The sequence below is a fragment of the Falco rusticolus genome, chromosome 4, assembly GCF_015220075.1.
Source record: "Falco rusticolus isolate bFalRus1 chromosome 4, bFalRus1.pri, whole genome shotgun sequence".
Taxonomy (NCBI): Eukaryota; Metazoa; Chordata; class Aves; order Falconiformes; family Falconidae; genus Falco; species Falco rusticolus.
This window is the reverse complement of record NC_051190.1, coordinates 66,823,024-66,844,080: the sequence shown is the minus strand read 5'-3', so window position 1 is coordinate 66,844,080 and position 21,057 is coordinate 66,823,024. Positions and strand designations below refer to the sequence as shown.

Sequence of the window (21,057 nt, the reverse complement as noted above, 5' to 3'; positions counted from 1 at the left end):
AGAGTTGGTCCCCGGCGGCGCCCCGCGGCCGCGCTGCCTTCCCCGCCCCGGGTCCCGCCGGGGCGGCCTGGAGGTGGGGGGGCTGCTCGCGGGCGGCGGGGGCGGGCGGCGAAGTTTCTTGCCTTCCCTCTGGCTTCGGAGGTACCTGTTTGTATAATAATGGGTGGTAACGGTTTGGCCGGGGGCCCCCGCTCCGCTCCCCGTGCGTGTGCGACCAACTGCTGCGGTCTATATAAGGAATTACACTTACATTTCAGACCGTAGGGCTGCTCTGGGGTGGGTTTGTCGTTCCCCCCCCCCCCCGGTACGTGTGTTACTTTAAGATGCATTTGAAAGGTACACGGCGGGGGGAATAACCGCCCGTAACACCCACTCTGCTGATTTTCTGGAAAATGGAGAAGTAGTTCGGTTCTCTCAGCGACTCTTCGGAATGGGATGTAAAGCAGGAGATTTTGTAACCTTCCTTGGCAATTTTAGGTTTTATGTGGCATTTCCTGTGCAGGGTCACAGATAGGAAGGCTTTCGCCTGCGATCTGAGATGTTTTCGTACGCAGTGAACGGGCTCCGAAATAGACCAGAGTCACGATGGGTGCTGCTCCTCTAATCCTGACCGCTTCGGGCGGAACGTGGGGATAAATAACGGCCCTTCCAGGGGCAGCGAGTTGGTTTGATCGCTTTGAACTTAGGAGGGCTTCCTTATTTTTGTTGTGTGCGTTTTCTAGCAAGTATTTCTGTTTGCACGTTCGTATTATTAATTCCTTGTCGTAGTGTAAATATTTATATTTAGCTCATGATTTGGCTGTGCTGAAGGTAAGTTTGGAAAGTGCTTTTCTCTTTACCTTATTAAAAATGTTGATGATCCAGAGAAAGGGGCTTTTCTTGTTGCTGACGACATGTGTGTGACATGTGAGTCTGAACCACCCAGCGTCTGTGCAGGAGCTGTAAACATGTTTACCTGAACAGGAAAGAAAATGGATTTTTCTCTTAAAGATCCAGTGATACGAATATCATACTCTTAAAGCATATCAACAGATGACTTGAGAGAGAATTTTTCTGAGAGCCTAGCTTTTGAAATCAACGGGCAAAAGAGATTCTTGATCACTGCAGCAAATGGCAACTTGTGCAGGTAGAAAAAAAGATGGTGTTTAGTTTTCTCCTGCATGCATGTCAGCCCCCTCCTGTCTGCTGCTTTCGTTCTCAAGGGAGGGATTTATTTACCACGCTTGCTGTCAGTGTTTTTCCTTTGTGCTTAATAGTAGAAAACCAGATTTTTGTGCTGTTTGGCACAAAAACGTTTTGTCTGCAGTGTGTATCACTTGCAGAAAACAAAAGGTGTAGAAGATGTGGTATCATTCCAGGTATCTTTCATCTTCATCACTTTTGGACCTCATTGCTGCACCCGTTTTTCTACAAAAAGCCTCTGAGTCTTTATCAACTAGTTCTGCAATGTAGAATATGGCATGTCTTGTTTTAGGCTGATTTTGGTTCCTTTTTTTGAGGAATTAAAACCAACTTAAGTCGTGCATTGAAGCATCAGGATTGGTTAGATAATAGATTCTGGATAATAGAAATTTCTGAGCAGTGGGTTTATGATTGACTTGAAATATTTACTAAATAAAGTATCTGGAGAAATGCTAACCCTTTTAACCTTTAAAATAAATATGAGACTTCTTGAGGGTTTTTTTCTCCCCCCCCCCCCCCCGAGTCTCTTATAGGTGAGTACCTTCTGTCAATGAGACATCAGCGTACAGGAGATGTTTCAGCAACTGGCTTGTTCGTAGTACGCACTAAATTTTATGCTGTTCCAGTTGCCTTTTCCCCACTTTACCAGAGGATGTGAGATTATTAGAGATTGCACTTGACATCCAGTATACCAATTAATAATACTGGGCCACAGCATCAAGTTAGTATACTGTGAACTTTCAGTCTTCTTATGTGTTGGTAAACTTAACACAGCTGTTGTACTGTAAACTTATGTTTTGGTTTGGGTTTTTTCCCCATCTCTCAGTGTTTGGGAGCCAGAACTTAAGGCTGCCATCCTGATGCATTAGCTGTAGCTGGGAAGGCAGTCTTATCTTCTTAACTCTAGAGGTGGTTCCTTTTCTACCTTGTTTATTGGCCCCTACAGGAGATCAGCAAAAGAGCTGATTGGCGCTGCCATTAAAGCCTCCACTTACAAGAAAATCTGGCACTTCGTACCTGAAGAAGACTATCCTGTGTCATTGTCCTTCTGGCCAGTACACGAAAACATCTGCTACAGCAAAGGAGTTAGCGAAGTGTTGAGACTATAGCACCATCCTGATAAAGCAGAAACATAGTGCTGGTTGGGAGTCTCTCTTCCTATCTGCCTTTTCCCCCTCTTGTGACAGAGGAATTAGGAGGAAAAAAGAGGGATGCAATGATGTTTGTTTCTTTTCCCCAGTCATCCACATTGCCATGCTATGCAAATCCTGCATGGTCTTTAAATAGAGTATCAGGAAATGCTTTCTTATTCTGTGTTGGCTTGCAGGATTGGGATTAGTTGCTTTCTTGACATCTCATATATGTTATAGGTTTGTCTTAATTTTTATTAAACAGCAAAACTAACACATCTTGTTCTTCAGTAATACTGTGAGACAAGTAAAACAAGCTAAATATTTAAAACTTGCCTTACCAGAGGGTTAAAAGGATACCAACCTTTTATATTGATGTTTTGCAAATAATGTAAGTATGCCTTCTGGTTTCAGGTGCATATTTAACGGCCAAAAGAAGAATGTGTGAAACTGAGTAAATTCTGCATGCTGTCAGGTGTATGTGAGACGAGAGGCTGAGGCAGACTGATTTGATGTTTCTAGGAGGTTTTTTTGTTGTGTGGGTTTTGTTTTTTTTTTTTTCTACCCCTGGTAACAGCGAGTTCATTACTAAAAGGTTATGTAGATTGAATTGTAAGATGCCATTTCAGTTGTTTTACAGTTGGGTTTCCTCTCTTTTTATTAGATAATAATTTCTTATAAAGTTTTGTTACAAAGCTAAAGACTGTAAGAAGATTGTAGGTGGCTTTGAATAAGGCAAAAGTATGGTGTATTTCTGTTAGCTCCCAGGTGTTAACTACTGGCAGGATGTCAGGTGTTAGTGACGCTTGGGATACAGTATTCCTTGTCGTGCCTTTCTTCTCTTGTGTCCCTCCTTTCTTTTTCACTAGGTATCGTGTTTTCACTCTAGCATTAATTTAAACTTGCAATTTGGGAATTGAGGAATGTAGCCTGAGTTAAAATTCCAGGCACAGTGAACAGGTCTACATGGACATCTGAATTAACTGTTTTAGTCCAGGGAAATCTTCTCTCATATAGACAAGTGATACTTCTGTTTTAATGTTAACTACTGAAATATAATGGGAATATGCTTAAAAATGTTATTATCTCTTCATTTTTCTGTCAGCAATCAGTGCTTGTTATTTTAACGATTGTGAATCAGGGTGTTTTAAGTTAATTAGCTAGCTGAGGTACAGTTTAAGGTGATTAGTTGCCTGAAACAGTTTCTTGCTTACAGGACTGGTAAACATGCTGCTAAAGCAGTTGACGAAGAGTAGCAAGTCAATGAAACTTCCCCTCTGACATGGGCTTCCCTTATCATAGGGAGATGAAGTAGATGAAACCTTTCAGTTAAAAGTCTGAGGATCTGAATTCTGTGAGCTCTGACCAAATTTTCTGTTGAACATTTTCTATTGTATCAGATATCCCTCTCCATTGAGTCTTTCTGTGGACTTTGGGCTTTATTACAGGTCCCACTAGTATCAATGTTACTGACTTCAGTTAGGCCCTCACCCTCTGTCAGCAAGCTCTGCCGTTGGCAGTGCCGGGGGAAGGGGGTTCTACAGCTGTTCCCTGCCTCCTTCCCCACTGGGACTCAGGTGGTGGTATTAACCTGTCATTTCTTCTTACAGAAGTTTTACGGTGGTAGGGGGAGAGGCTGGAGTAATCTGAAGTAAAAATATCAGTGCAATACCTTTCTTCATGTGGAAACATCTGTTTTAATAGGGTTTAAAATGCCAGTGGCGTTTAAAATGCCAGCGGCAGACATTTTTAACATGCAGGGGACTCTCTTACTATGTTAAAGAAATAAAAACAGCTTCTGTGAAGCTTGGGTTGTGGGTTTTTTGCTTGTTTGTTTTTAAACTGATTTTTGAGCAACTGCTCTCTATTGCAGGGGAATTGCTGGAACTACAGTATCTAGCCAAATGACTCTTAAGAATCCCTACTTCTAAATTCAGTCATTATTATTTACCAAAAATACAGGCTCGTTGCTTTAAACTCATTAGCTGTTTGTAGTAATTTCAAAAACTCTAATTGATATTGCAAGCTGATTAGAACATGGTGTGCTTCGACTGTCAATTCAATATTTAACAGCACATACTGCATCTCTGGAGATCATAAAGATTCTATGTGTGATAGGTTTCACACAAGTATATAAAAGAAGAGCTTGAAAAATGGAAATAATTCTGGTTTTATGCAGACTTTCATACCTGTTTCCGAAGTACAGTTCCAGGTTAACTTTCAGTTGCTTAATATCAGTATTCCTGAAATTCCAGTCATGTTTACCTACATTTTTTGAAAGGGCTCACCAGGTAGGATCTTTGCCATTATGAGAAGTAAGCAGGGTCTGGCTTACATCTGTGGTCTCAGAAACTTTGGTGCTTCATTCTGGCAGCTATAATAGGTCTGTTATTTTTGAGAACTAAATTCTCAAGTGACTTACCCAAGGTCACACAGGAAGTCCATAGCAAGGCTGAGTCTCAATCCATTTTTAATCCTTGGGACTACCCTTGCATTTGGCTTGATCTAGAGCCTTAAAGAGAAATAACAGATTTATCACTTAGCATTACTATTAATTTTAGCTGAAGTAGTCAAGCCCCTTCATTTTTTTCAAGTTTGTTGTCTTGAAATACTTGTACTTTCAGCAAACAAGTGGCAATATGCAAACCTCAAATTTTCTCTGTAGTAATTTTTAGATAGTACTAAGATAGTACCTTCATTGGTGATGTTTCCTGTCTGCGTTGTCAATGTAAGATAGTACCTTCATTGGTGATGTTTCCTGTCTGCGTTGTCAATGTTGATGTAATGATGTGCTGAATAAGTAGAGTTTTGTCTTTTGGTATTTTTTGTATTCCCAAATCTTAAGTTCAGTGATGTGTAGATAGACAGAAGTAAAACACAACAGGAGAAAACTGGCTTAAGACCTACACTGTTAACATCGATATTCCTACTCTGATGTGTGGGGTGTTCAGGAGACTGTTTTCTTAGAGGTTGACATCTAAGCAGAGATGATTTAATCGGATATTGGTTTTGTTGGGACAGTAATAACTAAAGAAGAGTCTCAGCATGTGGCTGGTACTTCTAATATTTGAAAGTGATTGCTAGGTAAATAAAAAATCGTAAGTCCCCTTAAAACAAAAACTCCCCAGAAATGCATAAATAAATGTCAGGCCTGGAAAGTCTACTTGACTGGGGCAAGTATGTGTCAAGTCTAGGTTTTGCTACTGTTTGTCATGGGGGGCTGCTGGCTGTGGGTGCAGGTGGGTGCTGCTCCTGCCTGGGGGGCCTGGCAGAATGAGGCAAGGTGGATGCGGAGGGCAGTCCGTTATCTTCATTAGTGAAGCTGTGCGGTTAGTTCTAGTCATGAAACAGTATAGTAGATCAGTTATGATAGGTACTCTTTCTTGTGGAGAGAAATGCCGTTTGAAATCTTTAAAAAACAACAAAAAACCCCCAACCCAACAACAAAACCCCAGGCACGCCATGGACGGCAGAGGGATGTATGTATGAGTGGGCAGGGGTGAATGGGTGAGGCGAAGGCCATGTGTGAGGAGGGAGGACAGAATAGGGAGTAGTCTGCTTCTCACTGAAGGTCTGATACCTTTATTTCTGATGCACCTTCGTGGCCTTCCAGGGAGCGATGAATCTGGCAACAGATCATGATCACAGAGGAGATCTCAATGGGAAATGGCTTTGAGCTCAGCTGACTAGATGATGCCTTGAAACGTTGGAATTGTTTGGGGATTCTATAGGGGAGTTTTTGTATGTAGCTTTTGGTAATGCTTTCTGCTTCCATGTAATGTTGGCGACTTTTTTTTTTTAAATCTCTCATTAAGCCATTGTCTCTGATATTCTGAGTCGATTTCTTGAGCTAATTATCACACGCATGGGTATTTCTCAGTCTTGGTTTGCTTTTCTGGCTGTCTAATTCCTAGCTGTCTTATTTTTAAGTTTATTTATAAGTTATTGGAAAGAGTAACAGAAGTCTGATGTCTTTAAAAGCTGTTTACAGTTGCAGCTTTCTAATCTTTGCTTGCTCTCCTCTCTTAAAGAAAAACCAGGATTATTTTCAGTTTTCCTTTTGTTGAGCCATAGTTTATTTAATAAACTATTTGCCCCTTTCTTGCATAGATAAGTAGTATTCCTGTGTGATGGTTGAGCAAAATGGGAAGGCCAGTCAAGAAGAGTGAGATGATGGATAAAATGCCAACTAAAGTGAAGTGCAGTATAGCTTTATAAATCTATTTCAGTACTTCTGAGAAAAATACTACCCCCATCGTGACAGTATGTAAGTACCTTTCAGGCAGTAAAAATATATATAGAGTCCTCTCTTTCTGTATCTGAGCCTATACATCTGATTCCTTGTGTGAGTGCCCAACAGCTTATGTTCATGTTAGGGGAGGGTAGGTGATAAGACACAAACTCAAGTTTCTTCTTTTACATGTGGAGCAGCCAGGCAGTGATTCCTATGTTTCAGTTGGTTAGAGCTTAACATACTAACCAGCATTCTTTAGACTTGCACATTTGTCCCCAGAGGAGCCCCAAACAGGGAAGAAAAGAGGCCTTTTTATTTTGCCTCACTCTGCTTGTTTCTGATACTATTACTGTAATGTAACTATATCTTTTAATGTGCTTTTTCAGAGCAACAGAAGTTAACTAAAAATATGCTTTCTCATCTTTGAGAAGTCAGTACTGTTTGAAAGCAGCCTGTTTCAGTTCCCTCCTTTTCAGCTGTCATTCCCAGCTGTCACAATCTCCTTGATGTGAGGACTTTACCCCTGTTGTTGCAAAGCAGTTTGGTTAACAACTGCTGTCACCCAAAGGTTAAAACCTGAAAACTGGCATCCTTTGTTGCTTCCCTTACAAATGTTTGCTTTCTGTTTGGCAGCATCTCCCTCGTGTCTCTGCCTTCAATGTGTTCCATCTATCCTATTTTTGGAGAACTATGTAAAGCAAATGAACATGTCTAATGATGAATGCATTCTTCCGGATGTGTTAGGGGGCTCAATTATGACTGAGGAGAGAGAATGAAAAAGAGAAATTCTATCCTGTGCTGAGATGACGTTCCATCCTATCCAATTAGGATCTGCGAGTACGAGTAGCAGTCCTTCTTGAGTGAAAGGACATGTAAAATCACTTCCTTAACTGCTAGGAACCCCATATAATATTGGAGTGTATCAGATGGAAAAGAAATAACTCTTCCTTGACTATCTAACTAACTACGTAGTATTATGTACTATTTTTAAATATGTTTTTGGCTTTGATGCTGATATCCTCTGTCTTTCTGCAAGCTCTTCTGTTTTTTAGCTTCTCTACAATTCGGGTGTTAAATGGGGAACATTGGAAGGAGCTGGCAAGAGCATTGGAGACAAACAAATTATAAAGCTGTCCTTTCACCGTGATCCTGAGAGTGACTTTCATGGATGATACTTGAAATAAAGGGGTTAAAAGTCCAATGTGGTACAGAAGGTATTTTTACCAATAGAACTAGTGCATCTGTTGTCATTAGGATCAAATGCTACTTGGGCCAGGAACACTAGGGAACAACTTGAGTTATTGTGATATGAAATGTTTTCATTATTTCAGTAAACATCCCTTTTTAAATTCTGCCTGACAGACAACTGACAGACACTGAAGGCAGTTTTCTGTTCCATTTTGTAGAGACATCTGTCTATAGAGTGTATATTGGAGAAAGCAAAATGAGATTACAGAACATCACAAATGTGACATGATTGAAAAAGGCCTGGGGAAATCTATTCCATCTGAAAAAGTGCAAACTAGAGAACGGAAAAATCAGACCTTAATTACAGAGATTATGTTATTTTTTGCTAAGCCAGTAATTTGACCTAAAGAAGCAGGTTGGGTTTTTTGTTTGTTTCCAAACATCTTCCCCCTCCCCCAGTCTAATATAATTTTTCTTAATGCCCAGAAACTTAAAGGAGATGAGTTGTCCCTTTTTAGTAAATGTACTTGGTTGTAAACATTTTTTTCTAAATGCCTTGAGGAATTTCTGCCTTGTATCCTTTCAGGTATGCATCAGATTTTCCTTCTTCCCACCTTCTAGTCTGCTTTACTCTTTCTCTTAAGCTCCTGTATGCTATCTAAGTCCCATGACGTTCTAGACTGGAGAAGGAGGTACTATTCAGAATCTGTAAGCTGTTCAGTCTTCTGTTTTGTTTTGTTTTTTCCTCTAGTATTGCTGGTAAATTGAAGTGAAATGAAACTAGTCACATACTACTGGATTCATTCTTGTGTTATTGTTCACAGGAAGGACCTAGGTACAGTTGACCCTGCAAAGAGAGTGAGGTGGTGAATAAGGACTTTGAAGCAGATTTGGAACTGTAATGACTGGCTTCCTTCCCTGCTGCTGTCCCTTCCCCTTCCTTGCAAAGCGTTTTCATTTGAAATGCTAAGGTGTGGTCATCAGGCATATCTGTTCTCAACTTCCAGTAATTTTTTGCTCACTGCTGAGCTACACCATAATTACATATGCAAATGCAGTATTTTTTTCCCCTCTTACCTTGTACATGTGGGAGGGAAAGATAAGGTTGCAGAGTGCTGCCAGGGATGGTGCTGCTGTCGAAAAAGTGCTGCAGATGGCCACAGGAGAGAATTGCACGTCGTGCAAGACAAGACTCACGGGGGATTTCAGAACTTCTGTGGTTCAGAGGCAACGAGAAAACACTGTTCTTGCCAACTTTAAACTATAGAGAGGGGCAGACTGTTGGATGCCTTGGTATAATAACCTGTTTTCATCATACATTCTAGCTACTGAGTGCTGAGAGTGAATTTGCACTTACAATGGGAATTTGTTTTGTAGACATACGTATGTGTAGTTATTATAGCCAATAATTTAATGTATTAGGCTGGCTTGAATGCTCCCTGTAGTAACACAAGGTAAAGTTCTGTTGTTCATAAGCATTGTAATGATAATAAAACCACAAAGCTATTTCTATGGAAAAGACTATTCTGACATTCTGTTCTTCATGGTAAAGCTTACCTTGTACTTTTTCTAGATTTTAAATTGACTGATTCCCAAAACCCTAAATATGTCTTACAACAAATAGTGGAAGTAAGATAGAATCAATTCTATATTGCAGTCAAAATGCTGGGAGACTCTTTCTACACAAAAATGGAATAATAACTTAAACAGAAATGAGAAGTAAAATTGAATTGTTAGTTGTAGCATAGGAAAAGGGAAATAGTTCAGTGACACATAATGCAATATAACATGCCATAGTTCTCTGTGTTTTACCACATGATTGATCTTGCCTTCAGGGATCAGCCTGAATAGCTGATGTGGTAGTTACGTGATGGAGGGGGACTTCTTTACAAGGATGAACCAGGTTTGTACCTCAGCATGTGAGTGACAAACTAGTGGCAGACTTTCTGTTTCTGTGAGCTAAGCCAGTTCACACAAGAGGGACAATTTTAGCTTTACAGCTGCAAAGGATAGAAATAGACTTAGGTGAATAAAAATCATGACACACAATGGAAGTTTATGATCCTGACAAAATTCTTACAAGGTATATGATGCAAACCGTTGCTGGTAGATATGATGCTTAAAAAAAAACTTGTGCCAGTACTGCCTGCTTTCCTTCACAAACAAATAAGGTAGTTAAGAACTCCAGCAAATAGGGAATTTTCTTTATTTTGGTATAAAGTTGCAAGCCTCTGTTTTTTGATTACCCCAATCTCCTCTTCTTTTTGTTTAAAAAAAAAAAAAAAAAACAAAACCAAAAATTTAAAGCTCCTTGCTATCACATTGCACATGCAAATACAAGTGCAGTGAAATGATTTGCATATGTATCATCACAATAGTTTGTGATATAGGAAAGAATATACAACTTCAAAAAAAAACCCCAAGCTGTTTTCTTACCTGCTTGGAAAAGAAAAGTGCTGCAATTGAAAACTTGCCAAATGTCTTGTTCTAATAGTTTACAGTTGCTTATTTTTAGTTCTTATTTCATCTTTCCAACTTTTGCCAATACTTTTAAAGCATTTTGAAGGTCTAGTATAGCAAATCCTCAAAATGGAAAGATGGTTGTGACTTTTCAAGTTCCAGGATGCTTGTTCACTGAATAAAGCCTTCCAGTTTGTACCTTAATGTATCTTAGTAGGCATCCTAATTAAGCCGCTTCTTTTTTGTTGTTGTTTTTGAAATGTCTACCTTTAAAGAACTTGCACTACTTCCTTCAACCACAGAAGCATTGAGTAGGACTGCAATCAAATGTGTGTCTTATTGGTTCTTGGGTCTACTGTGGAAACACTTTGTAGCTGAAGTGTTTTTGCGCATGCACAACCATGCGTCCTGTTTTCCTGCCTTTTCCTTTTGTCTGTTGAGCTTCTGGCTGATAGCAGATGAATGTGGGCAGCAAAGAGTAATGGGCTGTACAAAATGCCTGAGGCTTCTTGCATACAATAAAATGACTCCATTATAAAGAAAAAAATGACAAGCCTGCCATGGAGGATATCTGTATTGAGGAGATGGAGAGAGTAGCCTTTGGTTTATGATCATGTTAATGGGTGTAAAATAAACTTAATTTTTTTCAACTGTCAAAAGTATTCCTAGGTGCTTTATGGAGTAATGCTGAAGATCCTTCTAGCAGGAAAACACTGATGAGCTAAATGGATGATGTACTACTTACTGTTCCTGGTTGCTATATATCTGTGTGGGAAGGAAGGGAGTAATAGCCTGACAGCTCAGTTTCATTTTCACCATGCAGGTGTGTGGATTTGTGTTTTGTGGGGCTTTTTTTTTCTTTCAATTTTTTTCTAGTGCGTTGATTAGTTGCAGGATTATATAATCTGCCCTGCAGAAGTGTGTTGGGTTTATTAAGTCTTTTGGAAGATGCACTAATACAGATTTGAAGGAAACTGGGCCAGAAACATGGCTGGCTGAGACAGAGGGAATCCAGATGTTAGAGGAGGATATAAAAATATAAAGCTGTAGTGAGTTGAATCAAGTAGAGGCACAAGTCTGTGTGTGGAAGCACAGTAGCAGGAAAAATAACTAGGAATCCTATCAACATTTTTGACAGCTATACTTACCCACTATAAGAATCTAGTGTTTAAAAAAACCTCAGTTGCCTAGTTTACTGTGTCTGTAAGCAGTAGTGGCTATTCTTGCCATCCTCGCTTCCAGTTACAGCTTTCAAGAAGATTTTTTGTTTTGTGTATTGACATGCAAACTCTGAAAGGTGCTTCTGCCTCTCCGCCACCCCCCCCCCCAAAAAAAAAAAAAAAAAAAGTGCACTACTTTAATATATGCTAAGTGAATGATCATCCTGAATTGTGTGTGCTTGGGAAATGAAGACAGCTCCTGATAAACAAGGCTTCCAAAGTAACTGGCAAGTCAGAATAAAACCAATTTGATTTGTAGAATATGGAGGAATTGTTAAAACATGCAAAACTTGTCCTAAAATGCTTAATTTTAAAGAAACCTCTGAACCTGTACTTTTTTCAGTCTGTCTCTCCTGTTGGAGTCTGTTCAATATGTCACTGTAGATACAACTCAAGAGGACTCTGGAAATCTATGCTTTAGCAGCAAAATGTACAAATTACGATTTGTAATCAATAAAATGGGAATACTGTTTGAGTAACTTTTGTGTTATTTTTCTCATTTTGTCAGCTGCTGCCAGGTTTCAGTGTGGCTATTCAGGATGTATATTCCATCTGTTGTATGGACTGTGTCCCTTGAAGATCTCCTTTCAGCTGCACTTTATACACCAGCTCTTCCCGTCTCTTGGATTGTCCTTCTTTAAGGGAAGACCCTTCCTCAAAATATGTACTTCTTCCTTTCCCTTCTTTTCCTCCAATAAAGTGTCATCTGCCCGTCTTTCCCCCCAAGGAAAAGAATATAACTGAGGGGGATTTGAAGACCACTTGCTCCACAGATGCTGCTCCCTTGACAGCAGTTTTAATTCATTTTTACATGCATTTTTATTTTGCAGTTCAGAGTTAGTTCTATGATCATATGAGCTTTTTATGGCACTGAAGACTGTAGCTGCTTAGGAAGGAAGCTGATGAGAAGACAAAAGCTTAGTTAACTATCTAACAGTGGTAGTCTGTAGATGGTAACAACTATAAAAGATGTTCCAGGCTAATTTATTAAGAAAGGACCTGTGGTGTTTTTCGCCTTGCCCCATATGATGGCAGTGGTTTACAGTAGGAAGGCACTAGTTTCTGCCGTTGCAGGTAGAAGGGGAGGTAGTCGCTGACAGGTAATGCAAAGAGATTTGAGTAAAAATAAGAAAGTGAACTCTTTTATGGGGAAGGGGGTGGCTACATATTTTACAAATGTTTCAACATCTGTGATTTGGCACAACTAAAAGCAGTATGTTGCTTTCTAATGCAGCTTAGGGAAGTGGCACTTATGAATAAAAAAGATTAGAACTATTATCTTTTATGTGATTCTTATAGTCACACATCATACTGGGAAAAAGGTATTGCTGCCTTGGACTGACCTGGTCTGACATGACTATAGTATTGTGACATGGCTGGTTTTCAGAACAGGTTTTGGAAGTTGCAGAATATCAAAGACAGAGTGATAAAACTGTTGAAAGCTCAACTTCACTAAATTATTTCAAGACATACATAAAAGAAGTCTTGTGTTGAGCTGTACCATGACAGGGGAGAAACTTACTGTTCTTGCTTCCTAAATTTGTATGATTGCTCCTGATCAGTGGCAAGCGATAGGATATGTCAGTCTGTCTGACCAAGCTGTAGACCATTTCCAAATATCCCTTTTGGACATACTGCAACCAGGAATTTTGGACTTTTTGGAGAGCCTTAACTGGGTCTTGTATGTGCTAGTTTGAAAATAAACCTTCAGATAACTAGTGTGGTTGAAGTTCTGTATTTAAAAATACACTAGTAAAATATAATCCTAGTACTAATAACTTGTGTTATCTTTCAATTTTAACAGCTTTTGGGTTGAGACTTAAGATCGCTTTGTTGTTTCTTGTTGGCAAGTACTAGTGCAGCAGAGCTAGGACCCTGAGTTTAGGACATGATAATGATGGCCACCAGCCACAGAGCTATGGAGTGCCTGAGGTGGCGTGGGGCAGAAATCTCAGACCCGGAGATCTGTATTTTCAGGTTTAAAAGGTAACCAATTCAGAATATTTATTGTTAGATTTAGCTCAAAATACAACATATTTTAAAACTTCCAGTGGGCAAATCGTCTTTTGTTTGCTGATTGTAGTGAGGAGGAGGCAAGATCTTAATATCTATTTTGTAAAGTATCTAATGCATAAACTATGAAATTACAGAAGGCCTTGTGCAGGTGAAGGTACAATGCTTGACACAAAATGAGGTGCCTGAAGGGTACAGGCCTGGAAGATGCCGCCTTTCTTCCCCCCAGTTTTGCTTTTGTGAATCCTGATGGCCAACCCTTGCCTTAAGCTTTGACAAATGCAGTGTGTTAAGATGTGGAAGGTCGCAGGTTTTACGGTGATTTGCTTTTGATCCCTAGTTCAGCCAAGAACCACATAGTTACCTCAGTTTTATTTGTCTGTTGTTTTCCATAGGTAGAGCAGAAGTGTGTTTTTGCAGTAGAAGAGTTAGAATATGTGGTTTTGTTATCTGAGATACTGTTAATTGGCATCTTTCCTTTGTGTTGTAGGCCCTGTGTGAATCCTGGTGACTCCAGGTTTGTGGGATTTTTTTTCTGTGAATAGAAAGAAGAGTCTCTTAGATGTGCTTCAGACAAAAATGTTAGAAAGCCTCATGTGTTTTCCTCATTCTAGAACTGAATAGCTCTTAGGAGAAGTCAGTGTCAATACAATATTGCTTTCCCTCCTGGATGAGGGATTGAACTCTGTCATGCTCTCTCACCTAGCTCTCCAAGACCTTCAGAATTTTAAGATATGCAGAACTACAGTGTATTTTCATCTCCTTTCTTCCCGTCTGTTCCAAGCAAGACTGTTTTAGAGAAGGGGAAAAACTGCTATCAGAAAAGCCCAATCAATGTTTCTGAGATTAAATAAGGCTTTTGATTATCTCTGCTGTAAATAATAGGTAGTTTAGGTTTCTTAGAGCAATTCATGCGATTCTGCAAAACTTATGTGACTATTGCAGAGTACTTCAGTGGACACTGTCTGTTAGTTAGGAACTCTTTAATTTGGGTGACTTGCAAAGACTGAAATGTAATATTCAGCAGATCTTCCTGTAGTGTGTCAGAACAAGGAACGTCAAGCTTTGTTTTGGAGGAAGCATATGTTCAAAATCTTTTAGATTCATTCACACATACTTGTCCTGAGATTTCCTCTTGATTTGTAAAGGTGTTCTGGAAGACCACACAGGCAAAAGCACTTTGATTTTGCTTCCTTGGATGATACCGATATGTAATCAATACCTCTGATGTTAATTTTTTTCTTTTAAACTGAATCTTATTCCTCTGTATCTCACAGATTCTTAGTCTGGTAGCCACCACAGCCATCTACAAAATTCATTGTTCTAAAACTAGTAAGCAGCTGTGCCAACATGAAAAATCTGTTCATTTACACAGCATGATTGATAGAGTAGGAGGGATTTCCATACTATCCTGAACACGACCTGCCAGTCACTAGGAAAGCGATGTGCTTTGTTCCCACTGGGGTACGGAAGGGATCTGGAGAGAAGTGAGGTATGCCTTGCCTTGTGATGTCTGTGTTGGCATCCTCACAGTATCACGTGAAGAAGAGCAAGAGTTTTTTAATGATCTCTCCTGTCCCAAACCCTTTAGAAGTGTGTCCTTATTTTTGATGTTGGTTTTTTTCCCTTGTTTCTGCAAGCAGGACACTCATGGAAAGCCTGTTACGTGGAGGTTTCCGTTTAGGCATTAGGGCTCTGGAACAAAATATTTAGTCTTTGAGGTGATGTCAATCTTCTGTTTCCATTGGATTCTTTCTTATTTGTTGGGGAAAGGTGCAGATGAAGAAGTCATATTGGGCGTCTGGAGGTTTGGGAGGGCAAATTCCCTTAGCTAAAAAGAACAAGCACATTTTTTGCTTCCTTGAGAGGCTTTTTTTCCATTTGTCGAAAGGATAAAGGATGTCTTCTGCCCAAAGGTTATTTAAATTGATGCCTGAGTGTAAGAGCATGTAATGCAACTAATGGCACACATCCCACTAAATGTGGGCTGTTTTTTTATTTCCTTGAGAACCAGTCAGTTTTGGGTCCTGTGTCTATCATTACCAAATTGTATGCCTTTGGTGGAAACCTCAAGGAGTAGAGGCTGGTTTGGGGCAGATGCACTCAAAGTGCTTCAGCATAGGAGCTAGGGGTAGTAGTAGGAGTTGTTGATGCCCTACCATTCAACTTTGGGGAAGTCTGGGTTGCTAACCAAGTGACAGAAGCATGTCTGTTTGCCAGCAATGGCAACCCAGCATTGTTATGTGAACCACCTTCTGTAATAAAGCGAGGTTTGAGATGTTCTCCAGTAAAGAAGTCTACTGGTATCTGCTGACAGCAACATGCTATATTATATGTAATACATAAAGGCATAATTGTTCCTAGGAAAACATTGCCTCAGATATGCTGCTTTTTAGTGAGTAGACCTCTTCATCTGCAGTAAAAACAAATAACAACTTGTTTGCTGAACTGTGACCTGTTTTGGAGTGACAGTCTTGCAGCTTGCTGAATCGACAGCTGGGCTTACCACTGTGCTGGCCGTAGCTGAGAGCGAGCTTCACAAAGGCTTTGGAAGAATACATTTGTTTTCCTGCACTGTTGTTATTTCTCAGCAGGTTTTCAGTTGCTGCTCCCCCACTTGCTGTAGCCCTGAAGCTGCCTGAACTGCTACTGTTTCAAGTTATTTCTAATGTACCTTCTTTAAGTGCCCTTAATGAGGGTTGGAAGACTCGAGTAATATTTGATAAACTGAGAAAATCAATGAGAAGTTATTTGTCAAAGCTTTTTGAGCACTCTGGTTTAGCTGATTTAGATGTGACTTCCCCCCCCCCCCCCCCAGCATGAAGCAACTAGTCAACCTTTAATTAGGTAGACAAAGATGTGTTATTTCTTTAAAAGGAGGGGGGCCCACATAAATGTGTTGTTCAAACCTTCTTTCTCATATAATTAAATATTCTGCAGATCAGTTATGTGAGCTGATGTCGAGAATCTGGCGAAAAAGGAAAATTACTTATCTTATGTAGATGAGACAGTTGTGAGGAATAAATGTTTTGTCCAGAGATTATATTATCTCTGAGTTAAATTTGGCTAAACACACTATGAAATATTCTTGGCTGGCACAAACTATATGTCAGTGTCTGTGGTGATGGAGTTTAAACTAGTTCGTTTTCAGTCCTAGCAAGCAGCAGCTGAAACGTTGAATGACCTTTGACATAGGGACCCATGAATGCCCCAAGTATGATTTCACTTTCACCACGTTCTTTGTGAATCTGAATGCTTGTCAAATCAGATGTGTGTTTAGACCTTTTCACTGAATGTGCTTGGAGGGAAAGAACAAAGCCTGGGGTCAACTTGGCATAATCCCTGCGTTTATCTTTATTCTATTATAGTGGCTTGTGGGGGATGGACTAACTATTCTCTAGGAGGTGAAAGTGCAAGTAGAGCGTAGGTAGACTCCATCTTTTCTTCCAGACTTTCCCAACAGTGTAACTGGTCTCCCATTATTTACTTGTGTTAATGTACAGCTGACTAGGCAGATTGCTGGTTGATCTGTGTGATCTGCTATTTGTTCTACCCATTGCTATTTTGTAGCTGTTGCACCTATCTGCTGATGTAAACAAACACATAATAGCTTGTCTTGGGTAGTACATGCAGAAATGGGTCTGTGTTACATAGTGCTTTGCTCTCCCCAGTGGAGATGGGAGGGTAAATAACATGGATTTTTATACTACAGCGTCTTTTGCTTCAGTGCAAATCATCTTTTTAAGAGATGAACAGCTTTATATACTGTACAGTACATATGTATTTTTTGCTTTTGCAGGCTATTAGTCATACTCAAGTAAGGAGTGACTAAGTCTGTTATTACCCATTCAAATTGGGAAAGCCTTTGTCTCTAAGGGAAGAGCTGTAGAGTTCTACTAAATGGTTGTTACAGACTTTTTGTAGGATTTTTAGATTTTACTCCTGTGGTAGCTTCACTTCACAATACAGGATTGTTTCTGTGTGGAGCTGGAGTGGTCTGAATCTGTAAACGAGTTATTGTGCGGTAAAGTACAAGTGGGTGGAGGAACTATATGACAAAAGGCCTAGTTACCTTTACAGTTTGTTCGCTGTACCTCATACACTTTGTTTCAGAAGAAAAGCACTATTCAAAGACTTGAGTATAAGGAGGCAGTCTTTCACACGAGGCTTGTGGGAAATTTCTCTCCGACTTGTGGGTTTTCAGCTTGTGTAGATTTACCCTGCGCCTTCTGAGGCTTTGCCTGAAACAGCTTAACACATCTGTCTGAACGCCCTGCACTTCGTGGGGTGAGCGCTTCTCATCTGACACATGCGCCAGTATTTTCCACCTTACATGTGCACTTGTTTGGAGGTTTTTTCTGTTCACTTTTTAATAAAACTTTGCAAGGTTTATTTTTAAGTAAAGGGTGAGGTTTGTTGGTTTTTAAAGGCTTCCAAACTAGGACATAACTTGCCGTCACTAACTTCAGAGATTAAAAGCAACATTAAGCAACGATATGCGCGCTCTTTTTTTTTTGAACTAAACCTAAAAAGTCATTATGAAAGCATGAGCGTTCTTTTTTATTTTTTAAACTAAACTTTGAAACTTGATGTTCTCTGTGTTAAATCTGGAGTTCCCTTTAGCTTCTTCCACACCTTTCACTGTTTACTTTCTATTTTCATAGCTTTTCATAACTTAGTGGATAAGGGCTTAAAAACCTGTTAATTCTGCATGAAAACAAATACGCTTCACTCAGCACCCAATTTAAAACACTTTCACACAAAGACTTGCTGATGAGCTGGATGGCTTTTGGGTTTTGTTGGTTTTTTTTTTTAAAGGAGAATTGAATTATTTCAGTCCATCTTGGGAGAGGGCACAGAACAAGTGCTGTGGGGAGAGCAGGGCTCTGCTGCTCTTGCCTGACACAGGTGAGCTGAGGTGGCTGAAGAGGGGCAGCAGCTCTGCTCCTCTGCTGGACGTGGACACCCAGAGTGGGCTTCTGCTTCCATTGCAGAAGCAACTGAAGAAGTCCTCAGCCTCACAAGTCACAGCCCAGCACATGAGTTGGAACTAACAGGCTCCAGCCCAGCAGAGTAATTTTAAAATGAAGTAGCGGGAGCCTGGACCTATGCCCGTGTTGGCTGCCTGTGCTATGGTGGCAGTAGCCACTGGCAAGAGGGCAGAAGAAAGAGATATTTGGGGTTAGGGAGCAGTCTGATGGGGTTTCAGTAGTGCCTTTCATTCCTTGTTAGCGGCATCCTTTCAAGTTTTGCCTGTGTTGGAGAGAGACATTTTCAACCTCCAGTCTGTTTAGTGCAACCAATAACTGCTCTAGGAGAGTAGTTCTGGGGAACCTACTGTCATCATCATCTCTTGCTGCTTTAAGGAATACATTTAGTGCCTGTGTTTAACACCGCCAACATAATCTTGCTCAGAATCTTAGACAGGTTGAGCAGCATAATGATGTATTTTTTTGTGTGGGTTCCCCCCCCCCAATTGTTCGCTTTCCCTCTTCCCATCACAACCTGCCATAGTCTACTTCTAGATGTTGCATTTATACACCTGAACATCACCAACCTGCATCCAGAAGCCTACATATCCAACTGTAGCATCTTTGCTGCATGCTTAGTTTAATTGTGTAACAATACTGACAGCAAGAACCTGCATCTTAAAACTCCCTTACTCTTGCAGGCTATAAACTAGTAAGTTATATCTAGAATATCCACCTACAAATATATGCCACAATGTTTACTGTTCTACAGTATAGCAAAACTCTGAACATTTTTGCCCCAGTTGAGTGAAACTGATACACGCTTTTCAGAGCTGTTTGAGCTCTCATCTACTAATCTTGGGTACTTGTAAATAATACCATAAAATCCTTTACCTGTATTAATCAGAACTAAAAGGCAACAGTCAAATGTTCACTTTTGCAATATCAAGGGTTTTTTAATTGCTAAATCAAACCTCCCATGTTTGTTAAAATGCCACTTACGCTGTTAAATAATGGCAGCTTTTTTTCTCTTATTTCTGCCTCTCTCCTCTTCTGTCAGGCTATGAAACTACATGCTGTGTAAGAGTTTCTCTTTTCTTTATGTTCTCCTTTTCAAGACTGTTTCATTCTTGAGATGTTAAGGGAAGTTTTCTAGTAACTAATGCTGCCATTTGCTAGTCTATTGGCTGCCATATCTGCTGTGTTCTCTTGGGGTTTTTTTTAACTTCTAGTGGTGCGAAAGTGGGATTTCAAGAGGCAGCTCTACCAGCTGTGAAGTGAAAAGGCTGAACTGGAGGAGCAATGCTGAAGGAAACAAACCTGCTCTTTTGTACCTAGTTGCGAAGTAGTACATCCCTAGTTGCTTCTAGGGTCTTCCGTGAAGGTCAGAGTAAGTGTTCTGCCAGCTTCAGATGGGAAGGCATGCAACAGAGAGATGAAGCAAGGGAGTCATTTAGTGGTGGAGCAGGGAACAGACAATCAAACCTGCTATTAAGCAGCATTTCTTTTAAGTGATATGAATATAAAGGAGGTAAAAGCAGTCTTGTTTTTAGAACTTACGCAATGCTAAAAATCCATCATGGAAACAGCAAAACAATCTAGCTGTGTGCTGCTGATCTGATTTCACAGCTGATCGCAAATGCAGTTTAGTTTAAAGAGAGAGCTGTATACTTCAGTGATACCAACAGTTGACAATTCAGGAAGGTAAACAACATGTCTGATTCTACATTTCTCTTACTGGTTCCCACCACCGCACAGGTGCCTGGGGGAGTAAATGAACTCTAAACTGCCCTAAAGGCTGCCTAATTTGGAGTAGCTTAGGCCATAAAGCATGGGCAGAAATGCATTCAAAGCCACAGTTCCTGGCAGAATAGCTGACCAGAAGCCTGCCACGTGGGGGTCCTTCAGCTCATCTGCCCCTGCAAATTGCCACACTGCAGAATCTTCTTGCTAATTTGGAAAGCCTGCCTTCTGGGACCTGGAGCCCACTGGTACAAAGCATTCCTTCAAACTGTACTGAAATCTACATTTGTAGTAAGCTGTTATGTCCAGCTATAGTTTTAAGCTCTTAAAGAATGTGTGTTGAACATATGAATGGCCTCATGAATGGCCATGAAAAAAGTGGTTTTGGTCCCAGGTTTCCCTTTCTCTGGGGACAGTGGAGTTGAGCCCCTCTAGCATGTCTGGCTACTGACACCCCCAAGGTTTTTGTTCTCACTTTGAGCTTTAGCTAAATATTATCATTTGGTTATGTTGTAGAATACTTCATTCCAAAAGGAAAACAAGAAGTTACTTTACTTGTTCATTTAAGACTGACTTTGATCCTACTTAAGTAGCAACTACTAAAGACTTAAGTGAGCGCTGCTAGTATTGTGGAATTCTTTTCTGGGGTTTTTATTTCTTGGTTGGTTTGGTTTTTTTATTGGAGCCAATCCCATCCCAGTAGCTAAGAGGGAATACAGGGCAATCAAAATAGTTACTGTGCTCAGGTGAACTGACAGAAAGGTTGCTACTGGGAATGACTTAACAAAGTATTAGATGAAGGGAATAAAATTCTCATAAGCAAAGGTTTAGGGAAAGCGTTAGTCTAGGTGGTTATGATGAAATCTTAGTAAAGGTGTGGAAATGACAGCTTTTGTAAGACTTCAGGAAGACAGAAT

The 21,057-nt window shown here is 40.2% G+C and overlaps 1 protein-coding gene and 2 long non-coding RNA genes across 3 annotated transcripts in view; 2 read left to right on the top strand and 1 right to left on the bottom strand.

The window, feature by feature from the left end:
• Positions 1-5,132, bottom strand: part of LOC119147682 — a 29,397-nt gene extending 24,265 nt beyond the window's left edge. The window contains exons 1-2 of the long non-coding RNA XR_005104111.1: positions 5,053-5,132; positions 146-5,005 (exon numbers count right to left, since the gene is read on the bottom strand). This is a non-coding gene — a long non-coding RNA (uncharacterized LOC119147682). The remainder of the gene's footprint in view (positions 1-145; positions 5,006-5,052) is intronic.
• The window catches only part of ZEB1 (zinc finger E-box binding homeobox 1), a 126,208-nt gene that overhangs the window by 954 nt on the left and 104,197 nt on the right, over positions 1-21,057 (top strand). The window lies entirely within an intron of this gene.
• LOC119147683 lies at positions 8,947-11,522 on the top strand. Its single transcript, XR_005104113.1, has 2 exons — positions 8,947-9,027; positions 9,570-11,522. It is a non-coding gene; the product is annotated as an uncharacterized LOC119147683 (long non-coding RNA).